This window comes from Trichosurus vulpecula, chromosome 1 (assembly GCF_011100635.1).
Source record: "Trichosurus vulpecula isolate mTriVul1 chromosome 1, mTriVul1.pri, whole genome shotgun sequence".
NCBI classification, from domain to species: domain Eukaryota; kingdom Metazoa; phylum Chordata; class Mammalia; order Diprotodontia; family Phalangeridae; genus Trichosurus; species Trichosurus vulpecula.
Window position 1 is genome coordinate 169,972,945 of NC_050573.1, and position 22,319 is coordinate 169,995,263.

The 22,319-nt window shown below is 34.7% G+C and overlaps 1 protein-coding gene across 2 annotated transcripts in view; it reads left to right on the forward strand.

Moving 5' to 3' along the window:
- Positions 1 to 22,319, forward strand: part of CDYL (chromodomain Y like) — a 198,230-nt gene that overhangs the window by 154,143 nt on the left and 21,768 nt on the right. The window contains exon 1 of one of the 2 annotated variants that reach the window (XM_036739643.1): positions 1,765 to 1,836. The exons of the other annotated variant lie outside the window; for it this stretch is intronic. The gene's annotated coding sequence lies outside the window, so the exon portion shown is untranslated. Of the gene's footprint in view, positions 1 to 1,764; positions 1,837 to 22,319 lie in introns of those variants that run through there. 2 annotated transcript variants of the gene reach the window in all.

Consider the following 22,319-nt stretch of genomic DNA (forward strand, 5'->3'; position numbering starts at 1 on the left):
ATGCCCCAAGTATTACCAAGCAGTTTCATTTTTATTTTAAATATTGAAAATAATTATTGTAACTTTATGAAGCCTTTGATCAAGATGTACTCAAATATGGAAACCCTATTCCTGTTCTTGGAGTTGCCATAGTGGCTAGATTTTTAAGGCCAAGTAAAGCAGCTACTTTGAGCCTGTTTGAGGTGGTTTGTTTTTGTTTTTTGTTTTGTTTTGTTTTTTGACCTCCAACATTTCAATCAGTCCATAAATAAACATTTTTTAAGCACTTAACTATGTGCCAGATACTAACCAAGCACTAGAGATACAAAAAGAGGCAAAAGACAGCCCAGTGGGGAAGACAACAAACAAATATATACAAACAAGCTACCTGCTAGACAAATAGATCCTTAATAGAGGGAAAGTACTAGAATTAAGAGGGTTTGAGAAAGGATACCTATAGAAGGTAGGATTTTAATTGGTACTAAATTATTTGTCTGACCCTTCTAGGACAATGTTGCATTTGTGTCCAGCAAGGGGATGGATTACTATGCTAGTTCGTGTTTTTTTCCCCCGCTTTTTGACAACTTAGAGTTGCTAATGGCTGAGATTCTGGATTAGGGACTGGGAGGATGGAGGTGGTCTGCTGTGTTCCTAATAACTAGTTCAAATGTGTTATGTTGGTCTAGTCACTCATAATTTCTTACTTCCCCAGGCAACTCTCTAAAACTTGCAACTTCTACACATGCATTGATGTGATAGAGCTTCCACACTCCCTACCCTGATGAAATCATAAGTCAGACCCAAAAACCAAGCTCTTAATGCTAACAGGATGTTGGTTAATATTTATAACTAACATTGAAATAAATTTCTACTGTAAGTATGACTTGTATACCAGCCACAACACATTAACTGTCAACTTTTCAATATTCTCATAAATTACTGTATTTTTTTAAACTGTAACAACTATTTAAAGAGTAGCTGTACAAATGATGTGAGACAAATATAAGGTGGTAAATCTTGTAGGTAGGTCTTCAGTGCTCTGCCGTATATATGACTCTTTAAATATTTTGTTACATACTTCATATCCATTATATAAAGCTTCATGTAAAGTGGGTTAAATTTATGAGTAGTAAAAAATACACTAAGCCCCAAGTAATGGGAAATAGCTGATGTATTCAAAATCTTTATAGAAAAGTTTCTCAAAATCTTTATAGAAAAGTTTCTCAATCTCTGGCATCCCTAGCTATGTGACTTGCTGTGCTGATCTCGTTCACTATTCCCCTAGTTTGGTCTCAGAGTACCAACACCTCTGAATGCATTGAAATGTGAAAACTGTTTGGGAAAGCACCCATCCTCCCTCCAACATGAAGGACCACCCCTCCACTATAGTCTGTTCATCATAATCTTCATAAAGCAGAAGCCATGCACTCTACCTTCATAGCACTCTGCGCATTCTAAGTCCACCCTGTTTCCTTCCATAAAGCTATCCTCTGCTTTTCAGCATCTACTTTCTGGGCAAGCCTTAACTACTTATTGCTATGTGTATTTGGAGGAGTCCTATCAAAACACTAGACCATTTATTTCTTTTTAGATATTCACAACAGAATTTATGTTACCAGAAAGTGGGAGTAAGCGAAAGATAGTGGATTCCTCTCCTCTTCTTTCCCATCTTTTATCCTTTCTCCTCTTCCCTTCTACACATGCTTATCTACCTTAGATCCCATGCCCCTGCCTCTTGTTGCCTTCTATTTTCAGACAGTCATCTCTATGTCTCCTTGGAGAAACCAGAGACCAACCTGAAAAAAAAGTTCCTCTTTGCCTTATCAGGAAATTAGGTTGTTGATAACAAAACCTAAGGTAATTATGACCCTTACTCTATTCATATTTGTTTGTTTGTTTGTTTGTTTGTGTGTTTTTATAAAGAAGCAGCTGGGTGGAAAAGTTGTCTGCCCAACTTGGAGTCTGGAAGAAGAGAGTTCAAATTGTGACTCTTAATTTTTCTGAGCTTCAATTTCCTCATCTGTAAAATGGGGATAATAATAGCACCTACCTGCCAGGGAGATTGTGAGGATAAGATAAAATGTTTAGTGGGAAATTATGTCCAATTTTGGGTCACTGTAATGCATGAAGATAGATAGCTATCATTAAATCTAATGACTTGTGGCTAAATAATCTTAAACATATGCAAAGCCATTTGCAAACTTTAAGTCATTATATAACCACTAGGAGTGGTTTCAACAGTTCAAATGGGTTTTCTCTGTAAATTTGCCCCATGTATTGGGGTCATTGGTTTGTCCCTACAAATACAGATTGTCCTGATTTAATCACTTTTAGTATGTAAAGCCTAGTCCCTATTCACAAGTGCTTCTTCCTCCCTCACAACCCTCCTCCTCACTCCCCATCCACCCAATCAAAGGTTTTCACAGTATACATTTACTTGGCTCTCAGTGATTTGCCCTAAATAGATGATTGGCTGAAAGCAGATCAATGAACACTCCTCATCCACTTGTAACCTCCTAGTTACTAATGTTTATACCTGGCTTTGACTCAGTTGTACTATAAAGTTTCTTGTGTATCCAGAGTCCAGGAAGCCTGGCTTGAATAAACAAATTGGGTACAAGTTTCTACACTGTTCTTTTTTATATGCCTATGATTCCCTGCCTTAGACATAGTGAGTGCTGTTGTCTGTGGATCAAGTAAAAGTAACCTTCAATAAAACCAAAGTAAACTTTATTCCCTTGTCCATTCAATAGCCATACTACCCAGAGTGTGTATGATGTAGAAGCTCTGATGTTCAAATATAATTAGTATTTGGGAATGTTTCTCCAGCTAGGCATTTGCCAATAACTGTGTGTTATTCCGAGGTATTTTTTATATATACATATACATACACACACACATATAGTTTGGAAAATTCAGCATGAGATTGTAGCATATAGATTAACATTGAAGTATATAACTATATTCTGGTAATACTATGCAGCAAATGCCTAATTGTGTGGACAGTAAAAGGTGAGAATGGAGACAGTTCCCATGTATTATTTCAGTTCTATTTAGTTTCCACACTGTTGTTATATGTAGGTGTAGAAATGGGGTTTCCTAGTTGAATTCTGAAAATTAGACCTTAAATCAAAATCACATCTCACCTTACCTTAAGTTCAGAGATTTGTGTGGGCTCCCAAGATCTGATCTGGGAAAAGTATTGATACAAAGGAGTTTTTGCTTTTACCCTCATAACCTAAATTGCTTGGGGAAGGGGAAAATCCACCCCTTTTACGTAGATAGAGTTTTGCTTGCGCCTGTTAATGCTTGACCAGGACCTCTGAATTGATAGAAGCTGTGAATAAAGCCTCTGCCATTCCTCCACCTAGCGTATGATCTTGATGCCTGGCAGTATGTGAAAGAATTACAATACCCCAAGATCATTCAGTCACATTTTGCCTCAATATAACCAAGAATCTTATTTTCCCAGCTATGTTGAGGAAGTATGAGGAGCTTACCTGAGCTTGCAGTTTTCTAAGGTGTCAGGCAAGCTTCCATGTGATTTGAGAATAAGGACTAGGTACTCCAACCTCTTCCCATCAATTTAATTCCCTTACTCTAGAGTCCTTCCTTCCTCCCTTCCTTGTCCTCCTGACTCCAGGGCTGGTGCTCTTTCCACTGCACCATCTATGTGTTATCTTCAGGGATGTTATATTTAGATTAGATATGTTAATTGACAGTTTATTTCTGCTTTGACTATAGTTTAGATTTTTAAAATTTGAATCAGTGAAGAAGGAAACAATGCTATGGCAGAGCTTTCAGAACAGCATGGAATGAGCAATTATTTGAGGTCTGGACACTTAATCCTTAATATATGGTAGTAAATCTATAGAGAGGAATATATCTTAATCATGATAGAAGGAATATTGGGAGAAACTGGTTATTTTATAGAAAGATAATTTAACATGTTATAATGGGAGCTGCTAATATTGAAAGACTTCAGGATTTACTAAATTACTAAATGTATTAAGAAGCATTTCTGCTCAATGAAATCAATCCACAAAAAGTAATCCTGATAAAATTATTAGATGTTGGGTAGCATTCAATGAGTATGAATAATTGTTTTTGAAATGTGATAACACTATAAGTATAAATAAGAGAAGTTGAAAACTTTGAATAAGTTATGTTAAAAATTCAAGTAAAGTCCTCATTTCAGTCTAAAGAAGTAAATGGACCATATAAATCAAAATATGTATTTATTGGAAAGCTGCGTTAAATTTGGTCACTGTAATGCATAAAGATAGCTGTTATTAAATTTAATGACTTGTGGCTAAATAATCTTAAACTACAACATACTCAAAAAATCCTAATTAAACTTTATGTTTAAAAGGATCACTTCACAGGAATTATGTAGCCTACAACTTTCATTGTACAGTCAATTTTTGTTAATGTAATATGGAACTGTGGTATGAATGACCTAAATTTGTCCATTTCTAGGTAAGAAAATAGGGTGGAATCTCAGTTTTAGATGCAGAAGAGCCCTTAGATAAGGCAAAAGGATAAGAATAACAAAAATCAAATTAATATTATCATTATGATGATTAAGAATAACATATACACACTGCCCTTTAATGTTAGCATAACACTTTACATATTTCATTTCATCCTCACAAAAATCCTGTGGGGTAGGTTTTATTATTATCCCAGTTTTACAAATCAAATCACATCAGCAAGCATTTATTAAGCATCTATTATGGCCCAGGCACTGTTTTAAGCAATAGGAATACAAAGAAAGGCAAAAACCAAAAAACCTTTGTGTTCTCAAGGACCTTCGAGTCTGAGGAGACAACAGGAAAATAACTATGTATAAATATGGTACATAGAGGATGAGTTGAAGATTATTACTGAGGGCAAAGCATTAACATTAAAGTGATTTTGGAAAGGCTTGTTTGTGAGAGATTTTAGTTGGGATTTCAGAATAGCTAAGAGGTAGAGGTGAGGAGGGAGAAAGTACCAGGCAGGGGGGAGTAGTGGGAATGGGTAGAGTCAGGAATTAATGCTGGGAACAAGGAGCTCCATGAGTCCGTGGAGCGGGGAGTGAGGGACGATAAGGTTGGAAAAGATTAGAAAAGGGCCAGGTCGTAATGGGCTTTTTTGTGTGTCATCCTAGAGTTTATTGAATATGGGTCTGTGACATAGTCAAACCTGTACTCGAAGACAATCCGTTTCACACCTGACTGAATTGGAGTGGGGAGAGACTTAAGACAGACAGACCCCCATCAGGCTCTTGGGCCAGGAATGAAGTGATGAGAGCCTTCACAAGAGGTGGTGGTGTCAGAGAAGAGAAGGAGCCGTATTGAGATGTTAGGAGGTAAAAGGACTATACTCAGAAACTGCCTGGATAAGGGGGTAAAAGATAGTTTGGACACAAGTGAGGCTGAGAGAGATCCAGTGACTTTTCCAGGTCAAACAAGATTTGAACCTGTATTTCCTTACTCAAGTTTTAACAACTGTTCAGTTGCCATATTCATAATCCATTTCCCTCATTTTATATTCAGAAAAGTTGTTGGGTCACACAGGTAGAGATAGAATTTGTATCCAACCCCCCCCCCCCCTTTTTTTTTCTTTTCAATAGAGTTCTGATAAGGCTGATTGTCAAGTAATCCCACTTTCTCCCCAGAATATGTCTGGTTTTGAATTATGGCTTTTGCATTTTCACTCTTAACTTTTTCAGAAGTATTTTGCCCAAATTCCTTATCAGATGGAGGTAGGCAGCTAGGTGGGAAGAAATAAATTTAAGCAAAACAAATCAAAGTAACAAAAACATTTAACATTATATGCAGTCTTGCACCCTTATGGAAGTGATATTCCTTAGTAGTTATGAATTTAATGATAACAGCAGCAACATTAATAGCTGGCATTTATAGAGAGCTTTACCACAGGTATTTTCTTCATTTTATAGAGGCAACTGAGGCAGCCTCTCAAAGTGGTCTAAATGATTTGGGGTCACATAGCTAATGTTACAGATTCTGTATTGAAGTCCAGCACTCTGTTCCATTACACTACAGTGTTTATCAAATATGGAAATATATTAATAAGAACCAGGCAATAAAATGAGAAAAATTAAAACAAAAATTGTAAATGCAGCATATCTCTCCATGTATTTTGTTATTTACTCTTCAGTTTTTAAAAAAGGTATGCATAAAAAATTTAACAAAATTACAAAGTTACTGATAGTTTTGTTTTTGTTACTATCATTTATATAGATGTAATATGTTGGGTTTTTTTTTATAGTTACCAATTTTTTTTTAATTTAAATATATTTATTTAACATATTTGGTTTTCAGCATTTATTTTCACAATAGTTTGAATTACAAATTTTCTCCCCATTTCTACCCTCCCCCCCACTCCAAGATGGCTTATATTCTGGTTGCCTTGTTCCCCAGTCAGCTCTCCCCTCTATCACCCCCCTCCCCTCTCATCCCCTTTTCCCTTCCTTTCTTATAGGGCAAGATAAATTTCTACGCCCCATTGCCTGTGTATCTTTTTTAGTTGCATGCAAAAACTTTTTTTGTTTTTGAACATCTGATTTTAAAACTTTGAGTTCCAAATTCTCTCCCCTCTTCCCTTCCCACCCACCCTCCCTAAGAAGTCGAGCAATTCAACCTAGGCCACACATGTATCATTATGTATAACCCTTCCACGATACTCATGTTGTGAGAGGCTAACTACATTTTGCTCCTTCCCAACCCATCCCGTTTTATTGAATTTTCTCCCTTGACCCTGTCCCCTTTCCAAAGTGTTTGTTTTGATTACCTCCATCCCCATCTGCCCTCCCCTCCATCATCCCCCCCCCCCTTTTATTTTTTTTTATCTTCCTCCCTCTTCTTTCCTGTGGGGTAAGATACCCAACTGAGTATGTATGGTATCCCCCCTCAGGCCAAATCTGATGAGAGCAAGGTTCACTCATTCCCCCCTCACCTGCCCTCTCCCCTCCTCCCACAGAACTGCTTCCTCTTGCCACCTTTATGCGAGATAATCCACCCCATTCTATCTCTCCCTATCTCCCTCTCTCAGTATGATGCTCTCTCATCCCTTAATTTCATTTTATTTCTTTTAGATATCTTCCCTTCATCTTCAACTCACCCTGTGTCTGCTCTCTCTCTTTTACATACATACATATATATAACACATATGTATATACACATACATACATATACACATAGATACATACATACATACACATTCACTTATATATACATATACATATATATATGCATATTCCCTTCAACTACCCTAATACTGAGGTCTCATGAATCATACACATCATCTTTCCATGTAGGAATGTAAACAAAACAGTTCAACTTTAGTAAGTCCCTTGCAATTTCCGTTTCTTGATTACCTTTTCATGCTTCTCTTGATTCTTGTGTTTGAAAGTCAGATTTTCTATTCAGTTCTGGTCTTTTCACTGAGAAAGCTTGAAAGTCCTCTATTTTATTGAAAATCCATATTTTGCCTTGGAACATGATACTCAGTTTTGCTGGGTAGGTGATTCTAGGTTTTAATCCTAGCTCCATTGACCTCCGGAATATCGCATTCCAAGCCCTTCGATCTCTTAATGTAGAAGCTGCCAGATCTTGGGTTATTCTGATTGGGTTTCCACAATACTCAAATTGTTTCTTTCTGGCTGCTTGCAGTATTTTCTCCTTGATCTGGGAGCTCTGGAATTTGGCGACAATATTCCTAGGATATTTCTTTTTGGGATCTATTTGAGGAGGCGATCGATGGATGTGTTTTGTTTCAAGTTTTTTGTTTTTTCTGCTTTACTTCAGCATTGGTGTTTGAATTCTTTACATTCTTATCATATAACAGTAATGTATGATAGTGATATAATTTATTCAGCCACTCTTTAGTTATTGGGCACATATTTAAGTGTTTGGCATATAGCTGTTACGCTTAGACCACTAGGAATATTTCCACACAGATAAGTCTTCCCTCCCTCCCCCCTTATTAAGAATATCTCTAATGTCTTATTTAGCCTACACACACACATTTTTGTTTCCACAATATTTTCCAAATAGATTGAATTCTATTTTATAATTCTACCAGCGGTGTTCTTAGCATGCCATGATTGCTACACAGGCCCATAAGATTTTGATTTTTTTTTTCTTCTTTTATTCTCTTTTCCAGCTTGGTATGTATAAAGCTGTATCTGAGATACTTGAATTTGCATTTCTCTGATTACTAGATTTTAAAACTTGTCCATGTGATTGTTGTTAGTTTGTGTCTCTTCTTTGAAGAATAGCCTAACATTCTTGAACTTATACTTCTACGATAATAGAAATCGAAGAATCGTTCTACTCAAATAGAATTTCTATTGGTTCCATGTAGATTCTGAATTGTCAGCTATTTGTTCAAAAAAATCAATGAAAGTGATTATCTGTTTGTTAATGTCAGCCAAATAAAGAGGATAAATAGTGAAAAAGGAAAGTAACAGTGAACAGGCATATTATAAAAACATTAGAAACTCATCCAATTTACCAGCAGAAGTGACTCTTCTATATAAAACAAACATTTGTATGTCTTCAAAAACAAAAAATAGTACCCATTGACAGAAGAAGACACATGGTCTAGGTAAACCAGCATCAAACGTTAAGCTGACTTTGAGCTCTCTCCAAAGGATCAGATTAATTCACAAGCAAATTACAATGGACATTTAATGGATAAATCATCCTTGTAATTTTTTTCCCCCAAAAAAATAGAGTACTCCACCTAGTTCTTATGAGAGAAGAATGTTCCTGATCCCTAAACTAGGGTATGATAATAATCCATAATACTTTAAAATTTGTATTTTTATTTCTTTATAAAATCCCCTGCAAGCTGTAATTATTTTAAATATTATTTAACCTGTATTTCATGGTGTGTGTTTTTTTAATTGAATCATTTTGAATCATTGGCATTTTTTTTTTGTTACTGTATTTCCAGGGATTTTAAACTATACTCTGCTGCCTAAAGATGATAGAGAAGGCAAATTTAAGACCATTGTCATGAAAGAATATTAATTAAATTACTAAATAATGTATTGGTTGTCAAGATGCCAATTAAATGGAGCTTAGATAAATGAGTATCTGCTCAAGAACAACATGGAACGTTGGGGGGGGAAATGAGCAATTAAAAGAAAAACTTTGTTACTAGAATTTTAAAACTATATCAGTTTAATAAGTAATCAAATTCTAAAACCAATTCTAAAACATGTTTGTATTTGTTATGCCCCGAGACATAAATCATAATAAATAAATTATTCTACAAAAATGTCTGGGGAAAACATAACGATTTGACCAAAAAAACCCAGAATAGACTGGTATGTTATGCCATATGTTACTATAAATCTAAAATGCTTCAAGAATGGATGCTGGAGAGGCGGTTCATAGTTGACTATGACTTAAATTTGTCTGGCCTGTTAAGTATTTTGACAAGGTCATGCAATATGTATACTCATGTTAAAATAAACAGTATGGCTATACTAATAGCTTGCAAGTTTTCTTGAGAAATGTAATATAAATAAAATTACCAGCATTAATAGAATCATAGAGCATAGGATCCTTGATCTACAGATGGAGGGATCTTGGAAACCTTTATATTATAATGCCTTCATTTTATAAATGAGAAAACTAAGGATGACAGGTTAAGTGAATTCCTCGCAGTCCCACAGCTAGCTTGTCAGAGGCACATTTGAACTCGGATCTTCTGATTCTAAGCCTAATTCTCTTACATTCTTTGCCCCCTACTTATAATAATTTTTTTAAAAGTCCTTAACACCAAATATTATATTACTTATAATCTTGTAACACTTAAAGTATGTCTTTCTCCAGACCAAATCTAAACTCTCTACTACCTCCTTCCTAACACACGAGGCCATGGTTTTACCTGTATTTTTATATTGAAAATATGAACGTATCTGATATAAGCTAGCATTTATTTTGTACTTGCTATGTTACAGGCACTGTGCTTAGCATTAGAAATATAAAAACATCATGAAATAGAGGGCTTATGCTCCAAGGGGGGAGAGAGAGAGAGAGAGAGTGTGTGAGTGTGTGTGAGATTTTCAAAATTAATAGGAAAACATAATATTGGGAAGCAATGAATTAGCAGCTTTAGTGAGGGAGAGAAGATTGATCAGGATCTTTTAAATAGTTGGCTTTGAGCTGAATCTTAAAGAAACCCAAGAAGGTATGTGTTTCTCTAAAGTATAACAGCACATAGACCAGTGTGACTGGATTGGAGAGTGTGGGGAAGAGACCTTGTTTTAGAGATTTAAATGTCAAATAAAAGATTTCATATTTGATCCTACAAGGTAACAGAGAGCAGTCGCACCTCATTGAATTGAGAAGTGACGTGATCAGATTTACACTTGAGGAAAGTCACTTCAGCCAGTATTAGGGGAAAGTTTTGAGGTGGAAAAAAACCAAATAAAAGGCTGTTGTGATATTCCAAATGAGAGATATGAAGGCCTCAACTAGGTCGATTGCTACATGAGTGAGAAATATAAGATATGTCTTGGAGATAATAACAATAAGATTTGGGGTAGTAAATTTATATCATTCTTGCACCAATCATTTAAACTTTTAAATACATTTTGGATTTGCTAAGAAGAACATCAAAAAGCAATGAAACTAAATTAATCATACTAATCAGGAATCATACTTCTACTTAAATTGACAATTCATAGATCATTTTTTCTCTGGGCTACTTTTTTGTTCTAGAAAAGCTATTAAAATAATATTAGCATTGATTTCATTTAAATGAAATGTTTTTATGTAATTTGTAAAGGAGTCTTTAATTCTCCTCCTTCTCCTCCTCTGTTTTTCCACCTATTTTTTCCTCATGTAGAGAGCAATTACTTAAGGCATTATGTAATAGTGGATAAAGCACTGGACTTGGGAATCAGAAAAGCCTCCTTCAGATCCTACTTTAGACCCTTATTAGCTTGGTGACCCTGGGAAAGTTTCCCTGTGTAAATGAAGTGATACTTGATAGTCTTTAAGATCCTTTCTACCTCTAAATATATAAATCTGTGGTTTCTTGAGAAGTAAACATTTTATACATGGCTTTACAATTCAAATAAATTCACTGTGTTTACTAAACATTTTCTATGTACAGGACCATACTGGGCACCCAGTGATAAAAACAGAACAGTTCCTGTTCTCAGTTTTGACCAGTTTAATCTATTATAGTTGGTGCTTGTGACTAGGTAATTTCTAGATAATAATGTCATATAATTGTGTAGCAATTAAGAATTCATTGTAGTTCCAAGCATTGATAATAAGCTAACATGATATTTTTAAACATTACTTAAAGGCATGGAAAACAAGGCATCAAAAAATTAAGTGGAACCGAAGCCTCAAGGCTTATCAATGGTCACTCAGACACTTAGTGGCAGAGCTAGTACTTTAATCAGATATTCTGATTCCTAGTCCACTGTATCCTGTCAGTGTTAAACACAGTAGCAAGAGGTCAGAAGTCATTAACTAGAGGTGAAGCCAACACTGGTACTCTGGTGATGAGTTCAAAGGTAATGGCAGGACCATGGATAGCTCTATGTGAGCTGGTAATATGAGAAAGTCTTGGCATGCTGAGGAAGTTTTTTTAATCCCTCAGTGTACTCCACAGCTTGCAAGAAACTTATGCACACAAACGGCTGTACTTGTTGAGTTCTCTTCCCTGCCAGTACATAAACAGCCCTGCACCTTCCGTGACCACTACCGTATTGACAGAAACAAAAACCACCACAAAATTTGGTGTTTTTACGGGATTTCTGTACCCTGAAGTAGAAGGTTTCATAAACAGAAACCACTGTGGGGCATATGCCTACCCTTAGTATATATCCCCATTGTACTACCTGGAGTTTTACATTGTCTTTATTTTTCACTTTACCTGAGATAAGAGTTCTTAACAGTCATCTGGTTTAATCTCCTCCTTTTACCAGTGAGGTCCAGAAAGGTTTAAAAAAAAAGAATTTATTAGCTCTAGGATTCAACCTCTTGTCTTCCAACACTATTCTCCTGGTTGGTCCTTTTTTTGAATTTCATTCTGCTCTCTTTTTGGTATTTTAAAAATATTTCACTGATGCCCCACCCTCTGTGGCCTTATTATCTCCACTTCCTTCTCTCCCAAAATTCCCCCACTGCAAATGAAAGTAAAAGCCCTACCTTTAACAACTAAGTAGTCAAAGGAATAAATCGGCTCTGTCAGAAAATCTTGTTTTACTCAGCACCTTTCCTCTATTACCTTGTTGCCAAGATGTGGAAAGCATGATTCATCATGTTCTGGAATGTGTTGATCTCAGTTCTTAAAATCTCTTTACACTGTTTTAGAAGAATACATTGTTCTCCTTTCTGCCCACTTTGTTTCACATAGGTTTTCCCTGCTTTCTCTGAATCCATCACCATATGGTAATATTCCATTCTATTAATGTACCATTCCTTCCCCAGTGGATAAATACCCTTCTCTCTCTCTCTCTCTCTCTCTCTCTCTCTCTCTCTCTCAGTATCCAGTAGTGGTATCTGTGTCAGATGTGCACAATTGAGTGACAGTTGTTTTCTAAAATGTTTGGATCAGTACCTTTCCTCCCACAGTTACTGAGAAATGCCATTTTCTTTTTTCTTTGCTAATCTGATTGTTGGAGGGTGAAATTTTGGAATTTTGTTAGTTTTTGTTTATCTTATTAGTGATCTGAAACTTTTTTTTAAGTTGGTTGTTGATAGCTTACCTTTCTTTTGCGAACTGCCCTTTCATGTTCTTTGACCATTTTATTTTGGAAAGGATCATCTCTTAATTGTATGTATTCATCAATTTCTTATATACTCTAGTCCATGTATTTATTTGAATTTATTATAGTATATGATTATGCACTATTTTTTTTTAAACATGACTTACAAGGTCTCATTCAGGTTTTCCCAACAGTTTTTTTTTTCTTTCTAGTATTGAGTACTTAAATGGCATATTTGATGTCCTTGGGTTTATCAAACACTAAAACAGCCACAAATGTTTAATTTCTTCTGGGTTTTATGTACCTCCACTTGTACATGGACTTTTGGTGGGGGGGGGGGGTAGTTAACTAATAGCAAGTAGTTTAGTTAATTACTGCTTTGTGGTGTAATTTGGAATCAGATTCTATTAGGACACTTTTTACCCTGCACCTACTTTTTTCATTATTTCTCTTGAGATTCCTGACTTTTTTTTACTTCTTTAGATGAAGTCATTCATCCTTCCCGTTTCATAAATAACCTTTGGTAGTTTTATTTATTATGATACTTCATCTGTAAAATAATTTAACATTTTTATTACTGGTGTTGCCCGACTGAGCAATTAATCTTTTCTCTTATATTTAAAGTTTGTCTCTATTTCCATAAAAAGAATAATTTCTCAGTGTATCTAGGTAGATTTTTCTCTCTTAATGTTTGGTTTCATTACTATAGAGAAAGGTTTTTGTAGGTTTGTTTTACATCCTGTTTCTGATTAAAATAATTATTTAATTTTCCATGTAAGCTCTGGGATACTTTAAATAAACCGTAATCTCATCTGCAGAATGGTATAATTTTATTTCTTCTGTGCTTATGCTTATTCCTTCAGTTTCTTTTTTCTTCTCACTGCTATAACTAATATTTCTAGAACTATATAGTGACAGTAAGCTTCCTTGCTTTACTCTGGATGTTATTGTAAAGGCCTCTAGCCTTTCCCTATTACAGATACTGCTAGCTTTTTGTTTTAGGTAGATAATATTAACCATATTTAGAATAGAGTCATTTATTCCTATGATTTTTAATGTTTTTACCCTAAACAAAAATTGCAATTTCTTTCAAGTTTTTTCCTGTCTATCATAATGAAGTGATTATTGCTTTTATTTGTGTCTGTTATGTTTATAGTTTTCCTAATATTGAACCTAGTCATTCCTGATATAAATTCAACCTTGTGGTGTATATTTTTTCATATACACAAACACATGTATGTGTGTGTCTCCGTATATGAAAAATTATATACTATATATACATACACATGTATATTCATAGTTTTTTTGCTGATATTTTATTCAGTACTTTTGAATCAGTATTATCAGAGATACTAGCCTGTAGTTATTTTTCTCTACTTTTATCTCTTTACTTTAGCTATCAGATAAGGAATTTAGCAGTTCCCGAATTTTCCCTGTTTTTGCAAATGAATTAGTATTTAAGTAATACAGAAATTTTTTTTTTAAGCTTCTTGGAATCAACTTCTTAGGACATCAGATCCTTGTTCCCCCATCCCCTCTTTGGGAGTTCCTTTATGGTTTGTTCAATTTTCCTCTGATTAGGTGATTTAAACATCGTATTTCTTTTGTTCATCTGGGCATTTTACATTTCAAAACATCATACACTTTTTATTTATGTTGCAATTTTTGCTGATGTGTGACTGAACACAGTAGTATCTCATAATTTTTGTTGTGAATTTTCCTTACTCATTTTTCATTTTTACAATATGGTTTTCTTTTTTGTCCTATTTGCATTAGCCAACAAGTAGCTCCTAGTTTTATAGATTTTTGTTTGTTTGTTTTAGATTTTGTTATCTGGATTTTCAAAAGTTCCTGTCTTGTTTTCAGTTTGAATTTTTCATTAGCTGCTTTTCTACTCATTTTAGTTGCAAGCTGAATTCCTATATCTGTTCTTTTACTCTTTTGCTAATAAATATAATTTCTTTCTTTCTTTTTTTCTTTTGGGAGGAGAGAAGGCAGGGCAATTGGAGTTAAGTGATTTGCCCGAGGTCACACAGCTTAGTAAACTGTGTCAAGTTGTCTGAGGCCATATTTGAACTCAGGTCCTTCTGACTCTAGGGCACTGCCCCTAATAAATGTAATTTCCCCCTTATAGTTGTTTTTGCTACATCTTAAAATGATTTGATGTGTTGTCTCATTACCACTTTGATAAAAAATGATTTATTTTGTTTATACTTTGATCCTCTGGTTAAGTTAGTTTTCAATTAATTAGTACCATTCATTTTTTAATCTCTTTCTTCAGTTGTCCTTTATTATGTTTTCTAATTTGTTGTGGTCATTAAAGGATGTGTTTTAATATTCCTGCTTTTTTACTTTTGCTTTTAAATTTTATTATGCCTGGTCACGTGGTGGTTTTTTTCAAGGTACCAAGGACAGCCATGAAAATATACTCCTTTCCATTCTCTCTCACTAATTAATGAAGATCTGTCATGTCCCACTTTCCTAAAATTCTGTTCAGGTCCTTAACTTCTTTATTGTTGGATTTGTCTAATTTTGTAAGGGGCAATGTTGAGATCCCCAAATATTACAATTTTCTGTCTTTTCTCCAGTAATATGATAACACTTTAAATGTCTACATACTATGCCATTTGGTACAAATAAATAGATTGTTGAATTTGTATCTTTCTTGTGGTAACTAATTTTGCAGTGAACACACTAGGGCAGACATAGCTGTCGTATTTCATGTTGGCATGAAGGCCTGAGGTACTTGAGAATGAAATTTGATGGTTGAAGGGGCACAAAAAGCAGAGGTCTCAAAGAAAATAATCTTTTAAAAGTAAATCATTAATTCCCCTACAATTTGGAACTTAAATTCTTAAATAACATATTTTAAATTTAAAATGATGGGTCTTTTAAGTAGGATGTAGGTTTATAAAATTTAATCTGTCTTTAATTGGCGTGTGTGTGTGTGTGTCTAACATATTTATTGTTCAAAAACAATCAAGTTCCAGTAGTTTGAGATAAAAAAAGAGGTAAGCGTATAAAAATCTGTAGTATTCAAAAGCTAGCTTTCTGTTTACCCATACCAGGTTAGAAAAGATTTTCATTGGTAAAGAGGCATGTTTGGAACCTCACGCAACTAATCAACACATTTGATTATTAATAAGAGCCAAAAATAAAGTGGATTGGTTCACCACAAAGGAGGAAAAAAGAAGAAAAAAAGCCAGCCTTTACTCAGAGTAGGAAGAAAAGGCATATAGCTGTTAGAGAACATAATGACTTATATGTATGTCATCTGTACTGGTTTATATACTTTTATTTTGTCTACGCAAGTACACATAGGTTTACTTCAGTATGCTTCAGCTTTTCTATGAACCCATTATGTTATCTATGTGGATATGTCCTCAGCAAACCATTAACAACTCATCTTATCCAGCTCTTTGCCATATCCTTCCATATAAGGCCTCTATACTATCATATAAGATTCCTTAATAGATTTAACCGTGGACATAACTTTAATCAACAAACTTTGAACCTTGATTATTCATATCAAGTGAAATATAAAACAAATACAGATATATGTTAGCCTATTTCATTTTTCACTCTCAACTCAGAAAGGAATACACAGCCTCCAAAAGGAAGAAAGAAGCAAATTCTAGATAGGTGAAATGATTTTCTGAAGACCCTTGTTATAATATTTTTTTTATGGACTGTATAGAAGACTGAGAAGCTCTTATAGCTCCCCAATTTTACATTAGTATGAGTTAATCAGAATAACTTAATGACCTTGGAAGGCAGACAGATCTTGGGCTTGATGGACATGAGGAGAAGAAAAGGGAATCAAGATAGTAATAGAAGGAGTAATAAATACCTAAGGAAATAAAGACATAGTGGCAGCTCTGTTCAGTCTGGTGGTCTGGTGGCACATGGGAGTACTAAACCAGGATTGAGTTTTACTTAACTCCAATTTCATTATTTCTGACAGGAGTGCTTTTTCTGTGCTAACTCAAAATGGGTTTTTTGTTTTGTTTTGTTTTTTAGAATAAAGTAACCAAAAGTATATACTCTAAAAGCTAATGCTCTTGTTGAAGATCACTTGACAAAGGTGTGAGTAGTTCTCAACATGGTATAAGATTGTGTGAAAGAGTTGATTCCTCATATAAACCCTGTGCTTGGATTTTAAGCAGTTTCCAGTGAAGCTTCTGCTGAGAATCAAGAGTCAAACATTAGGAAGAACTTTAGCAAATTAACTACAAAGGGTATTCTTTTGTTTATAATAATATGTGGGCTTTGTAAGCAAAGCATCCTAGCATGAATTCTTAAAATAATGAGGGACATACCTGCTCTACCACCATATGATCAGACTACACAAGTAACAAGAAGGCACTTCTGTTAAATTGATATTTTGAATGCTCTTGGAGAATCCAGATGCCAATGGCAATAATTTTTTTAAGAAGGAAAATTTGAATTACCCCTGTTTCAAAGAAGAAAAGCAAAACGCTTATACCTTCATATTGCCTTATACTTTGCCATTTTCTAAGCACCTTCAAATCCAGGATTATTGTAATAATGAAATAAGGTGAAATAGGCAAATTAGGTTTAATTGTCCCTTTCTAAATGAGAAAATAGGAAGAAACATTGAAATGACTACAACAGTATAAATGGAAATGCTAAAATGTGACTAATTTCTATATGTAAATGACCAAGCTCGGCCCCAAAGAAGAGTGCACACTTCTGCATTTATACACAAACATACACACTCACTCCAGAAAATGCACCTTCCTTCCTTTTTTGGAGTGCTGGAGTTCTGATAATATGTTATCAGTTTTACTGAAATGCTACTTTTCTCTTTCCTTTTTATTCTTTTTCATCATGGATGGCTTGGTAGGTAGGAAGAGAGATACATCCAGAAATCAAGGTGATATAAAAATTAGGCATATCAATTAAGATTAAGAACAAGTTGTGACTTGCCTGCAGTCACAGTAAATGGTTAACGTGGCCCAGGGCTCTTGGTTCTTGATCCAGTCTCTTTGTCTTCAACATCCTGCCTCTTTTATAGAACCTGCTAAAATCAAGTTATACGTATTTATTTTCTTTTACAATTAAAAAGTCAAATTTATCTACCTATTTGAGCAACTTAACTTTTTTTTGTATTGAATTAAAGAAACTGAATAGTAAGAAGGGGAGGAAAAAAAGAATAACTTGAGGAACCAGCAGTGTGAAACAGTGGAAGTCTTATGGAAAGGAAAATGCCTCATATAGTGGTGATCCTTAAAGGGCTTCCTATACTGTTCACTCATTAGATGAACCTAGAGGGTCACTAGGTATGCATTTTTTTAACCATAGAAATCCATAAAGCAAAGAACCCTTCCATGGTGGTATTTTGCGAGAGCTGGTGACAGTGACATCTTAATACACAGAGGATCCAACTTAACCCCACAAATAGGAAGGGGTGAGAGAAATAAGCATTTATTAGCAGCCTCTTCTATGCCAGGCACTGTGCTAAAAACTTCACAAATATTTCATTTGATCCTCACAACAACCCTAGGAGGTAGGTGCTATTATTATCCACATTTTACAGATGTGGAAACTAAGACAATCAGATTAAGGGTCTTTTTATTGACTCTAGGCTCTGCACACTATTTGCTGCACCATTTTGCTGCATTTAGGCCTCATCTAGTCATTTTCTTCTCTTTATCTTTTCCTATTTATCCTGTATATAATTGGTACACATTTGTCTGCTTATTCTCTTTCCCCATTAAAACACCACCTAGCTGCCTGACTGAGGATAGTATTGAAAATGAATACTACTAGTACCCAAGTAAAGCTCTAAAAATACACCAAAATGAACAATAAAAAAGATACCAAAGAGAATAAGCTATAAACTCTCATATCTAGTCCAGTACTATAGAACCACATGTAGAGGAGAAGCCAAGTCAGTGGTGTATGAGGCAAAGCTTGCCTCGGGTGTTTCAACCATTCCCATGGCATAATCAGGGTTAGATCAGATGTAGGAATCCCACTCAACCCACAAACCTAGTAGTCAGGGCCCAGCCCAGCTTTCAGCTAACTCAGGCCTGAAAAGAAGAACAAAGAAGAAGGCAGGTATTAGTTTTGGCCACTGAGTTCAGAATGAGGCAGGGCCTATTCAGACCATCCCAGGAGTATAATAACAGAGCTTGACCTAAGCACAAACTGAGAAGCCCAGTAACCCAAAAGCAAGAGTAAATGCACCAGTCAAAATAAAAGAATGAATATATTATCTATAAGGACTAACAGAGTGCCTAGAGGTAATGAAAAAATATAAAATGAATTACAAATGACGGTGGAATTTAACTCTTTAGAGGTAAGCATTACATAAGAAAACTTCTGAAAATTAGCATGGGCCACAAAAGAAAAGTACTCCATGAGACTACAAGAAATACTTTAAAGAAAAAAAAAAAGGAAAAAAGTCATAACATTAAAAATATAGAAGAAAATGTAAGATACACAATATTGAAAATAGTCAACATGGAAAACAAGTCATAAACAACCACCGAAAGAAAGTTGGGTACTATATTTTATGAAATCATAAGCTAACACTTCTAGAACCTTTAGACCTTTTAGAACCATAGTTCTCCTGAAACTTGAAAAATCAATCCTCTAGACAACATGACAGCCAAAATCCAGAGCTTTTAGATAAGGAGGCAAAATACTATAAGCAGCCCAACAAAAATAGTTTATAAACCAAGGAGCTGCTTTCAGCATCACACAGAACTTGGTAGCTGCTGCTTTCGAGGAGAGGAGAGCTTGGAATATGACATTTCAAAAGCTTTGTGATAAAGGGTTACTATTGAGATAATTTGTTGTGCAAAATTGAGTATAATCACAGTGGGCAGAAGGGAGGATTTGACCTTTAATGAAATAGAACATTATCCAAACATTCCTGATTTAAAAGGTTAAAATTTGAGTGGATACTTTGAAATGGAAATACAGAAGGTAGGAAAAGCATAGAAAGGTACACAATCTGATCACTTGGAAAGGACTGAGGAGGAATTGATTACATGTTAAATAAGGATTGAAATAACAGGTGTCCTCTTAGATCCTTACTGTCTTCAAGGATCGTAGAGTTAATAAATAGATCATCTAAAAGTAGTTCTATTCACTTTTTAAAATTTGTTCTTTATTCTTGGAAAAAAGAAAGGGAAGCTTAAGGGGCCTGAGGATAAGTATGAACTTATTTTCTTATGTACTAGAGATTGAAGAATATGCAAACATGGAAGAAACTGAGGGAGAATAGATTTTTCTATGCACACCATTTTCATCTGAATTGGACCCAGGAAGGCACAGTACATTCATACAGATATTTAAATTTACACACATACAAAAGAATACTATACAAATACATTTAACTCAGTAGGATAATGGGGTTAAAATTAAGGGAGGGATAGGTGAACAAGAACTCATAACAAAACAAACTCCCAACATTGGAGGGGTGATGTGGAGATCAGATTAAAATTAAGGAGCAAAGTCCTGTTTGGTATGTTAAAGCAAGGGATCAGAAATATCATGTCATTTATAAATCCCAACTGTTAGGCAAAAACTTTGCACCATGCTGTTCATCATCATAAAAATGGGAGAGGGGGCAGCAGAGGGGCATCAACGGGAAAAATGTGCCATTGCCAATCGTGCGATGTTCTTTCCTATACAGTAGAAGATGTTACTTACAAGAAACATACTTTTTAAAATTTATGTATAGATACTTACATATACATACATATATATCCAAAGACTTGAACTAAAACTACTGGGTTACAAGGGTTTAGATTTTTTGTTCAATATCTTCCATATTTCTTTATGCAGTCAACTCATTGTATTGTGTAGGAAAGCTAGTACCTTAAAAGTTCTGCCAAATGGAAAAATTACAAAAGTTGTGGCAATAGACTTTTCCTCGTTTCTTACACCACAACAGTGTTCATCACAGTCATATAACAGAACTTATTCAGCCATTCCTCAATTGATGGGTAAACCACCTTAGTTTCTCAGTTTTTGTCAACACAAAAAGAAGTGCTTATAAATATCTTTATACCTAAAGGACCTTTTCCTCTCTGTTTTCTTTTTTGTTAGAGCCTAACAGTGGTATAGCTGGATCAAGCAGTATACACTATTTAATCACTTTTTGTGTATTATTCCAAATTGCTTTCCAGAATGGCTATACCTCTTCACAAGTTCACTAACAATGCATCAATGTGCATATATTTCCATAGCCCTTCCAATATTTATCATTTTCCTTTTCTCTTTTTTTTCTTTTTGTTTTTTCAGTCTGTCTTCAATTTTCATTCCTCTGATTAGTAAAAATCTAGAGCATTTTCTTCACATGACTACAGTGAGCCTAGATGTTTTCTCTTGAGAACTACATGTTCATATCTTTTTAAGACCATTGATAAATTTGGGAATGGCTCTTATTACAAATTTGAATCTGTCTTAGAAATGAGACCTTTATCAGAGAAACTTGCTACCAAAAAAAGTTCACAGTTTTTTCCCTTCTAATCTTAGCTTTTTTGGATTTGTTCATGCAAAAGCTCTTTAATTTTAAATTTTTATATTTATTTTGTCTTCTGTGTGCCTCTCTATACCTTGTTTGGTCACGGAATTTTTCTCCCTGCTAATAGATGTGATAAACAATTATTTTCATGTTTCTCTAACTTGTATATGATATAGCCTTTTATATTTAGGTCATTATACCTATTTTGATCTTATATTGACACAAAGTGTGAGTTGTTGCTCTGAATCTAATTTATTCAATACTCTCAAATAATTTTCCCGGCATTTTTTGTCACTTAGGGAGTCCTTATTCCTGTAGCTGGGGTCTTTGTGTTTCTTAAATGCCAAGATACTAGATGCATTTATTTCTGTATTTTGTATAGCTAGTATTTTCCACTGATCTATCTCTTTATTTAACCAGTAGCAAATTGTTTTGATAATTCCTGCTTTCTAGTAACATTTTGAAATTTGGTATTCCTGGGCCTCTTTTGTTCTCATTTCCTGTCATTATTTGCCTTGAGATTCAGCTGTTGATCCTGAAAAATGAGAATTGGGCTAAAAAAATTTGACACAGACACCCCTTTCCTAAGAAAGTCTCTAACATGATAGCAGTCACCACAAGGAGAAGTTGAAAACCTTGAAACTCAAGCTATTAAATCACTTAATTTCTTAACCCAGTGGACAGCAAAGTACTATCAGTGTTGGTTAAAAATAAAATTCTTTAGGAAGGTTTTACAGAAGATAGTAAAATAGTAGGTGATACTGCTCTTAAACACCATGAAGCAGTTAGAATCAAAACATTTACAGAAAGCTTTGAAAGGGGCTTGAAGAAGCTACATCTTCCCAAGCATATTTATAAATGGAAAAGATTTGGTCAGATTTCCATTAGGAAATCTCTCTATCAAAAGAGTGCAACTTAACACTTCTAAACATGAGCTAGTAGAAATGTTACTTAAAAAAAAACATACAGGAAGAATAGTGGGTTACTCTAATTGTACAAATGGAAGGGTCTTGCTGGAAGTAACTTAATTTTCAACATACTGATAAATCAACTCCTAAGATATGCAAAAAGAAATAATATTAAACA